The sequence below is a fragment of the Mirounga angustirostris genome, unplaced genomic scaffold (genome assembly GCF_029215605.1).
Source record: "Mirounga angustirostris isolate CCGP_5_RB_7025 unplaced genomic scaffold, mMirAng1.0.hap1 SCAF_6, whole genome shotgun sequence".
Taxonomy (NCBI): Eukaryota; Metazoa; Chordata; class Mammalia; order Carnivora; family Phocidae; genus Mirounga; species Mirounga angustirostris.
The window spans coordinates 31,601,179-31,611,935 of NW_026991714.1; the positions used below are offsets into that span (position 1 = coordinate 31,601,179).

A 10,757-nucleotide genomic window follows, 5' to 3' on the forward strand; every position below is an offset into this window, starting at 1 on the left:
CTTCAGTTGTTGTTTATAAGATATTTATACTTTATCTAAATGATTTTAATTGATTTATAACCATCATTTCAGCAACACCTATGCCCTGTTTGAGCTGAGACACAGGTTACACATGCTGGAAGAATCTAATTATTAGATATAAACTGCTCCAAAGGGCTGCACACCCCAGGCCAAAAATGTTAGCAGTAGGAATGGGCTCTCATTATAAATAATTTTTTTTTATTATGTTCAGTTAGCCAGCATATAGTACATCATGTTTTTGTTGGAGTGTTCAACGATTTATTAGTTGCATATAACACCCACTGCTCATCCCAACACATGCCCTCCTAAATATTTTTTTAATTAAAAAGTATTTTTTTAAAAGACCATGTGTCATTTCTTAGTATGGCCTGAGGAACACCTGCATTAGGATCACCTGCAGTACTTATTTTAAACGTAGGTTCCCATCACAGACCAGTGGCTTTCCAAATCTGTGTTTATTATAAAAATCATCTGGGGTACTTGTGTTTTATTTTTTTAAAGATTTAATTTTTAAGCAATCTCTACACCCAACATGGAGCTCAAACTTACAACCCTGAAAGCAAGAGTTACATGCTCTACCAACTATCCAGCCAGGCACCCTAGGGTACTTGTTTTTAAATGCCAATGCTCATACTTATAAGATCAGAATCTCTGACACAGACATTCTGAGGACCACAGTTTGAGAAACATAGTAATAGGACAAATGCTTTGAAAATACAACCTATCTTGGTGGTAGCAAAAAAGCCACCCATATATTCTTGAACAGCTATACAAATTTTGTAAATCATCTTCAATGTACAAATAGATGTAACTATTTCAAGGAATCATGAAATAAATCCTTTAGGATTCATGTGATTAATCTCTAATCATTCTGCTTTGTAAAGCAGAATTTTCACTGAAACAGGGAACGTATATAATAAACTGAGAACCAACTTCTAAGAGAGGGGCATGGCTACAGAAGTAAAGGAAACAGAGCCAATCATGATCTTTGAATCACAGCAAGAGAAGGTATTAGAGGGAGAAACTGGTCAGTGGCATTCCGAACATTTCAGGCATATATACATGAAGCAATGGGGGCACACAAGTTATTTTCAATATACCAAAATGACAAACAACATGAAGGCTGGCTTTTATGAGTCAAGGTGTCTAACATAATGAAATATGTATTTATGAAATATTGACCATACGACCAATCATGAACTTTCTAGCCTTTACTGTCTTATGAACTGCCTCTAATTAAGTGCTCCTTCCTGGGACTGGCCTCCATAATGGTAATTTCTTGTCCCACTTGGATCCTATTAGTGAGGATACAGCAATCCACCCTACTGTTCATCATTTTAGAGGCAAAAGAAATACTTCACCCCTGCACAATCAGGTACTCAAATATTTGCTGACTTAAATCAAGGCCCTGATATGGCAATCAGAGGTACACTGTCATCACTCCATCAGCAAGTCTTTATTGAACATGTACCATGAACACAGCAAGATTCTGCTAATTCAGGAGAATTGAAAAAAAAGAAGAAAAAAAATCACTGTGCCTACCATCAAAAACATCACAAAGGTAACACAAGGCAATATTGACTGTTATGGAATCTAGCAGAGTGTGTATTAGCAAGTTTACATCCTTGGATTTTAGGTTATTCTTATTATAAGAATAAGTTTATTTTTATTACTCCCACAATAAATGAAAAGGTCAGTTTAGATAATTTATAAGTTTCCTTCCAGTTCTGAAAATAACTGATTTAGTGAATCATACACTTAGGTCTCCTAATGGAAACTACAAGATGATAATAGTGAATGGAAAACTTGAGTTTGGAACAGCTGTTTTGTGGTAGCAATAGAATACTAACTACAGGGGTGCCTGGGTAGTTCAATTGGTTAAAAGGCTGACTCTTGATTTCAGCTCAAGTCATGATCTCAGGGTTATAAGACAGAGCCCCGCATCGAACCCCACATCAGGCCTGCATCTGCTGCATCAGGCTCCACACTCAGCAGGGAGTCTGCTTGAAATTCTCTCCTTCTCCCTCTGCCCCTCCCCCCATTTATGTGCACATGAGCTCTCTCTCTCTGAAATAAATAAAATCTTTTTTTTTAAAGATTTTTATTTATTTACTTGACAGAGAGAGAGATAGCGAGAGAGGGAACACAAGCAGGGGGAGTGGGAGAGGGAGAAGCAGGTCTCCCACTGAGCAGGGAGCCCGATACGGGGCTCGATCCCAGGACCCTGGGATTATGACCTGAGCCGAAGGCAGACACTTAACAACTGAGCCACCCAGGTGCCCCAAATAAGTCAAATCTTTAAAAAAAAAAAAAAAAATACTAACAGCAGATTACATATGTACAGGATAACCTGGGTGCCTTTATCTCTTAAATATAATTTCTGCACAATCCTAAAATTCTGTTCAGAACAGAAAGATCAGAAATCTATAATCTGTATGCTAAAGAATCTGAAAGAAAAAGTATAGATTTAGCTTATTAAACTTTAAGTGTAAGAGTGACTGCTGTCCTTAAAAGAAGAGGAGAGACGCATACAGAGACACATAGGAAGACTGCCATGTGACAGAAGCAGAGATTGAAGTGATATATGTCTAAAGCCAAGGAACATCAAGGAATGCCGCCAACACCAGAAGCAGAGAAAGCATGGAATGCATTCTCCCCAGAGCCTTCAAAGACAGCATGGCCATGTGGACATCTTGATTTCTAATTTCTGGCCTTTGGAACTACGAAAGAAAAAAATTATGTTGTATTAAGCCACTCAGTTTGTGGTAATTTGTTGGGGCAGCCCTAGGAAACTAATAGAGGGGTTAAGAGCCAGTGCGCAGAGCATCCATTTCCTGGACCACGACAGTCAGAGTATGGTTCTGGGGACACCAAAATAGCTGCATCTTCCTTATTGTGGCCATGTCTTCATCAGGACAGCGACTGTGTTCTCTCACACTGGCAGCTTTATGATCATGGATGAGGCAGCAGCTCCCTTGGTGGCCTGGTATTGGGAAACTTTGCAGAAGATGGAACTCCACCCCCACCCCGTGCCCCACAACCCTCAAATACTGTTAAATACAGTGTAATAAATTCCTTTATAAAAACAAAGAATGATTACAGGATAAGAGAGCTGCTTAATAAAATACAACTCTTTATCAACAGCTAGTATTTGAAACACTCAAGGTCATAAAATGATGAAGCGAAGTTGAAAACATGCCATTCAACAATGAAAATATTTATCAAATGTAGAAACTGTATTAAAACTTTACTTTAGATATATGTTGAAGATGTTAAAAAATGCCAGTTTTTATTGAATACATTCCCTGCCACTATACTATCCTTAATGTGTTCTAACACCAAAGACTATAAAGAAAACAAAAGAAGTTAATAAGAAACTGAGAATAAAACATCAGTTTTTTCCCATAAATTCAATCCATCAATAAGCATTCTTCCTGTCTATCTTTCTTTTTTTTTTTTTTTTAAAGATTTTATTTATTTTTTAGAGAGCGAGAGAGAAACAGCATGAGAGGGGCAAGGGTCAGAGGGAGAAGCAGGCTCCCCGCAGAGCCGGGAGCCCGATGTGGGACTCGATCCCAGGACCCCGGGATCATGACCTGAGCCGAAGGCAGACGCTTAACCATCTGAGCCACCCAGGCGCCCTCCTGTCTATCTTTCAATTTACTTGTATTTGTTAAGTAACACACCATGCCTGGAAATAAACTGTTTGGATAAGATCATGCCATTTGCCTTAAAAAAATTACCTACTGTCCAGTTCTGGGAGTCTTTAAGACAGTATGCAAACATATCACAGTATTTTACTATGTGTCCACAGTTATATATAAAAAGCAATAGAAGATTTGCAATTCCTTACCTTTTAGAAGTACAATAACTTTTCTAAACAAATCTATTCAATTTTCCCAATCATAATGTAATAGAGGATATGTGGCTTTGTTATGGTTACAACCACAACAAAAATTACATTAATCTGCCAGGTAAATATGAGAATATGAGGAAAATATTCTAATGATTAAAAAAAAGCAAAACTGTAAGACTATTAGAAATAATATTTTTAGTTTTGCCATTTTTACTTAGTATTTAAGGATCTCTTTACAACTCCCATTTTTTACTGTCCAAAATATAACCCCCCCAAGCCTCTTGTGTTTTTCCTGTCTGAGGAACCAAAGATTAATGCCTTCTCCCCATACTCCAAAAAACATAAAAACATGAACTCAAACAATGGGAACCACTAAATTATGAATTTGGAAATCACAGGGCAAAGAGGAAGAAGAATTCAAGCAGAGAAGGTAGAAATGGCATAGAGCTAGGTAGGAGCCTGATCAGACAAAGCTGGGCCCCAGCATAATGGGCAACAGGGCCTGTCATCAGAAAAACTGAGAACAAGCCATCAAAAGGAATGAGATCTTGCCATTTGCAACGACGTGGATGGAACTGGAGGGTATTATGTTGAGCAAAATAAGTCAAACAGAGAAAGACATGTATCATATGACCTCACTGATATGAGGAATTCTTAATCGCAGGAAACAAACTGAGGGTTGCTGGAGTGGGGGGTGGGGTGGGAGGGCTGGGGTGACTGGGTGATAGACACTGGGGAGGGTATGTGCTCTGGTAAGTGCTGTGAATTGTGCAAGACTGCTGAATCTCAGATCTGTACCTCTGAAACAAATAATGCAATATATGTTAAGAAAAAAAAAAAAGAAGAAGAAGAAAAAGGTAGCGGGAGGGGAAGGATGAAGGGGGGGAAATCGCAGGGGTAGACGAACCATGAGAGACGATGGACTCTGAGAAACAAACTGAGGGTTCTAGAGGGGAGGGGGGTGGGAGGATGGGTTAGCCTGGTGGTGGGTATTGAGGGGGGCACATTCTGCATGGAGCACTGGGTGTTATGCACAAACAATGAATCATGGAACACTACATCTAAAACTAATGATGTAATGTATGGGGAAAATATAAGAATAAAAAAATAAAAAATAAAAAAAAAAGAAAGAAAAACTGAGAACAGCAGATGCGCTTCCTACCGCTGAACGTCCTAAAAACAGAAATAGGTGAAATGAAACTAACACTTAGAGCCTACTGTGGTATTTTTACAAAGATGTTTTCATTTATTCCTCAAAGCAATCTTACCTGAGCTGAGAAAACTATAGTCCCAACAAATCAAGTAACTCAACCAAGGAGACAAACCCGGGCTTAGTCTTTTTCATGATAAACACAGAAAATGATATTTGTGCACAGGGTCTGATAAAGAGGCTCGTTGTAGCTGGTGGCAACTAGCCTGGTAGCTGTGAATGCCCCAGGTGCTACCTGACCACGCTGAGAGACAAATATTCTGGCACACCCAGAACCCACTCCTGGCCAGGGCTAGGAAACTCTACTGAGTGATGTCAAAACTGCTGCATTTTCCATTCCATTCTCAGGCTTCTCAGTAGCTGCACCCAGGTAAGCCTACAGCCAATTCTTCAAACAAAGGGAGGAGGTACCCCACACATCCCCAGACTACACACACCCTGACTGCAGGCCCTCCCACAAACACAAGCCCTTTCCAGTATTTTTTTTTTTTTAATTGGGGGAAAAAGTCTTCTATAAAAGACTTTTTTCTTTAAAAAAAAAAATCTGCCCACCCTCTTGCTCATGACAGAAACTTCTAAAAGAAACAAAGGCGGTCATTCCAATAGGTTTAAAATGAAAACTATGAGTTAAAGAAACACACCAAAATATATTTATATTAGTGTTATCTGTCAATCAAGCAAAGATTAAATATATGACATCAGATTTCATCTTGGTTTAGTAAGGAAGAAGCTAGACAGGTACACATTCATTCAATGTCACAGGATGGGTGTGGGACCCCCAAGGAGCAAACAATGGTAGAAAACCCTGAAAAAGTAGATAAATCTAAAAGAGGTTCATATATTTATGAAGTCTCTGAGATGAAACACAAAATTGGGGTATGATTTAGTGGCATTATTCTTAGGGGACTGGGAAAGATCAAGAGATTGTCACAAATGTCTAAAACCAAAAAAGGCCAGGGACATCAGGGTTGCTTGGTTGGTTAAGCCTCCGACTCTTGATCGCAGCTCAGGTCTTGATCTTAGTTCAGCTCTTGATCTCAGGGTTCTGAGTTCAAGAAACAAAAAAGGCTATAAAATACTGCTGTGGAAAATCCACATCAAGTCAAGCATCAATGGCCCAGAATCATATTTAGATCTTTGGTATTATCTTCTAAAGCTGGGGTGGGCCTCCAAACTATTTGTATAAATAAAGCTTTATTGGAACACAGCCATGACCACCTGTTCAGGTACTGGCCATGACTACAATGATAGAGACTATATGGCTCACAAAGCCAGAAATATTTACTATCTGGCCCATTACAGAGAAAGTTTACTAACCCCTGTTCTATACAAAAGCAGCCTGGAATGAAAAAGTTACCCTCAACGGCTTACTTACACGGATTATCAACAGAAGACCAGTGGCAAGATTTACAGAAAGGTCTACTTTCATTAAGTAACAGAAAACATTTATTTCTAAAATTTTATAGACCAATTAAGTAAGTTCCGTTCATTTATACACTGTTTTGATTAACACCCTGGATAGCTATTACAAAACAACTCATTGTAAGCACATTATATAAACAGTATAGCAGAGCAGTTATTTTGACAAAGGTTAAAAAAAGTTTTCTTGCACAAGAAAATTAAGAAATGCTTCATGATCATCTGTCCTTCTCATTCCCACCGCTCACTAAAAACCATGAAATACATTCTTTCAGTGTTTTCATCAGAATGAAAAAAATATTTTATATAGATATATAATGTGTCATACAGAGATAATCAAGCTATTAGTCACTAAGAGGAATCAGCAATTTAGAAGTTTTATAACTCTAAGAGTGAATCGTTCTACATTAGTTTTACATATATTTAAAAATTCTCAACTGCCATTATATCCTGCAAATAAATACATTTCATTACAATTATATAACCAAATGTTACTCACCTATATTCCCTATAAAAATGAGGGGAGGAGGAATTAAACTAAAATAATCAAAAGGATGAAGAAACACTTCTTAAAACATCTAGCCATATATTTATGGAACTGTCAATAAAGTAACTTGATAAAACAAATCAGAGCAAACAATAATCATATATGTCATTTCCAAGATACCCTCAAGTATTATACTAAGTATCCTACCCTGTTTTATGCATACGGTACTAACTATCTGAAGGGACAAATATTTTAATTGAAGGAAACCAGGAATGTGGACAGAGTGCAACTTTGTGCAACTGCAGCTACACTGCAAATGTTTTAAATACCAAAGCCTATTTAAAAAAAAAAAAATCAAAGGAAACAAAACCTGAAAGGAATTTTGCAACTTATTATCTAATTAAGCAACTTCTTTTCCAAAGTTGCATTTATGTTATCACTATCCTCTCCTGTCCACATACGCTGGCTAGGTTAGGAACACTTCAGAGATAACATTTTAAAACATGAGACAGTTTGGTTCCAGAAACTCAGTAAAAGTCTCTAATGATATCTCAGACCACATATTTAAGTGAAAAAAAGAAATCTACATTTCGGTAAAGGCACAACAGATGAGAAGAAAAGAATACCTAAATTATGGCGATAAATCAGAGCCCAAAACTGTCTATTGGAAGGAAGGTGAAGGGGAGGGAAGTATGAGGTTAAATACTTACTTACACAAACTGAAACTGCGCTTTCGGTCATTTAAAACGACAATTTTGATTTTTATTATTTGGGTATGTTATTATACTGGCCTTAAATCTCCCCTCCTCCACCAGTATGTTGCCATCATACCAGACGTGCTTTCCTCCTTCTTGGAGTAAGTGCTGTTTTATTGGGCTGGAAAAGAGCTCTTGAAATTGTCCAGCCAGGAAAATGTCTAAGTGGGAAAAGGAATGGAGGGGGCTACAGGTATGATCTTCATAAATAAACCTAAATAGTAGTTTCAAGTATAGAATAAATCTGCACTCAAGTTACGCTCTTCACTTTTTAAATTGATAAAGATTTTTAACGGTGGCAAGATTCCCAAGTATTGTGGAAATGCTTAACAATTTAGTTTCTGATATTCCTTGGTTTTCGTTTACAGAAAATTTCAGAGTAAAACTCCATCCACCTGGACATTTAGTTCGCTGACCACCTTCTTTTCTTATCAACTACAAAGCTTCAGATGCAGTGGTGAATTCAAGATGTAGCTCAATTATGAAACGAGACGTGCATGAGGAGTCAGAAGAAACTGGGACCTCCTCCCCTTTATTTTTACGTATTTCTCATCCCTCACACTGGAGTCCTCCACCAGCCATCCTTCGAGGAGAAACTTTCTCTCCCTCCTCCAAGCCTAGGGCCGAAGTAGGAAGTACCCGCCCTCCCGAGCAGGGAACCGCGGTGCCCTCGCCGCTCATTGGCTGCGGAGGCCGTCAGAGCTGCAGAGGGCGGGGCCTCCCGGCTGAGCGCAAACTCCCAGGCCCGCACTTCGCCGAGGGTCCGGGGAATCTCCACCCCAGAAAAAGCAGCCAGCGTCCACTAGGGGTTCCTTCTTCTTTTTATTTTGCGGGCCCTCCTCTCAACGTCCTGCCCGTTTGACTCCTCCACGCGGCAATTTTTCAAAGCTCCAACATCTCATCCCCACCCCAGCAAGCTCCAGTCCAGGACCAAACAGAAAGATGCTGCGGTTTTAGGAGTGAAGCAAGCTGTGGACTGGATCTCCCAAGGGTAGCAGAGGATTCCTTCCTCTGGAAATGATATAATCGCTTAAGTTTTCTGTTAACTGTTGTAAGCGCACTGGCCTTCGCCAAGTATTAAAGCCAAAAATACTCGGTGTCCATTCAGTAAGAGTTGCCACAAAGTATTACAGGGTTAGTTGAATCTCTTGTTGAATTATCCACCGTTTCCAGTGTTTTGTCCGGTTGCCCCTAAAACTATGCCATTCTTCGACCACACCCGCAACAGCTCAAGCTCCTATACAGATTTACCACACACGCATTCTGTACTTTATCCTGTAAAGCAACCTGACAAGACACACTGCTGTTGTCTACAGGGAGTGTGCATACTTCTTGAAACTACAAACTCTTTGGAGGAAGAATTAGAAACAATGGTGCTAGTTATGATAGGTACCCAGGGCTCTACAAACTATGCGCATTCAATTTTTTCAACAGCATCCTTATGATCAGTAGTCAGAGGAGGAAAATCATTTCGTTTTTGTAATGCTTTCAGACTTTCAGTTCCGTCACCAGAACTGCTCAAGGATGGGAGATAACCTACTGTAAAATAAGTATATTTTTAGTATTTACCCCTAATAAGGACTACAGCTATGAGAGAACACGATTTATGTGTTTGACACATCATCTCCCGAGGCCTGCAGTACACAGGGAAGAGGCAACAAGAGTTCTTTAGATCTCACTGCAGCATCCTCTAGGTTGTGTTGCTTCCTGACACTATCCTAGAGCAATGTGGTCTTCTCATTTTTCTTTTTTGGGGTCCCCTTCGTCTCTCTGACTTTGGCCTCAATTCTCAGTGTATTTATTTCCCATTGCCACCATCACCATCTCTATTGCCTTGCAATCTCTCTCACATTTGCTAATCCTGACAGGGTCCCACGAAAGCCCATTCTCCAACAGGTCGGCCATCCTCCCTGTACTTCTCAAGCCACTTCAGCTTCTCCCTTAGCTTCACGGCTCCCACCACCCACTCTCGCCAGTGAACTTCACTCCTCTGAAGTCTGGCTGCTGCCGAATCCTGACAGCTGGGCCTAACCAATCCGTGAGGGATAAATAACCGACGCCACCAATGAGCAGCAGCCGTGGGGTGGGAGGCGGGACTTCGCCTAAGTTCCTCGGGTCCTGAAACCAAAGACCTGTTGCCGCCGCCGCGGTGGCCGCGGAGTTTCTTAGTTACCGCGGCACCCACGGCAGCCTCGGGCCGCCAAAGCCCGTGCCGGGCACCAAGTTCCTGCCGCCCGCTCCCGCCACTGCCAACGAACCGGACCGAAACCCCCACCCAGCTCGAGCGCGGCGCACCCCGCCCCACCTCCCCCGGCGCGGGGATCCCGGAGGCCGCCCCGCGCCCTCCCGGCCTCCCCGTCTCCGCCCGGCTCCCGCAGGCAGCCCCACCCGGCCCGGGCCACCGGGCCCGGGAGCCCGAGACCCCCGCAGCCACTCACCAGGAAGTTGGGAGTTTTCCGTTCTCCTGTCCGCGAGGGACCCGGGGCGGGCGGGCGGCTCGGCCAGGCGGCCCCGCGGAAAGGCCCGCTGGGCCGGGGGCTGTGGCTGCGAGGCCGGGAGCCGATCGCCACCTCCCGCCGCGCCGCGCCGCCCCCGCGGACGCTGCAGGCGCGGGCCCCCACCCTGCGCAAGGCGAGACGCGTCCCGAGTGCGAGCCTAGTGGCGGCCCATCCTCCCGCAACTCCCGCTCCTCCTCCCGCGGCCGCCGCTGTCAGGAGGGTAAACATCCCGGCATCCCCGAGGAGAGGGGCGGGGCGGGCGTCGGCCCCTCCCCGCCCCCGGAGCCTCGCGCCGCCGGTCCGGCCGGCTGCGCGTCGGGGCTGCCCGCGGGCCCCGCACGGCGCTCTGCGAGTGCAGGGAGCCCCGTCACCTCCCCGATGCAGCCGAAGCCGTTCTGGGGGGCCCCTCCCCGCCCCCGGAGCCTCGCGCCGCCGGTCCGGCCGGCTGCGCGTCGGGGCTGCCCGCGGGCCCCGCACGGCGCTCTGCGAGTGCAGGGAGCCCCGTCACCTC

At 42.9% G+C, this 10,757-nt stretch overlaps 1 protein-coding gene across 8 annotated transcripts in view; it reads right to left on the minus strand.

Moving 5' to 3' along the window:
- Positions 1-10,474, minus strand: part of NEK7 (NIMA related kinase 7) — a 162,827-nt gene extending 152,353 nt beyond the window's left edge. For 3 of the 8 annotated variants that reach the window (XM_064594046.1, XM_064594048.1, XM_054507958.2), the window contains exon 1: positions 10,187-10,467. The gene's annotated coding sequence lies outside the window, so the exon portion shown is untranslated. Of the gene's footprint in view, positions 1-10,186 lie in introns of all 8 variants that reach the window. The other 5 variants (XM_054507959.2, XM_045877089.3, XM_054507957.2 and 2 more) reach the window with 3 other exon arrangements.
- Positions 10,475-10,757: the final 283 nt, after the last annotated feature.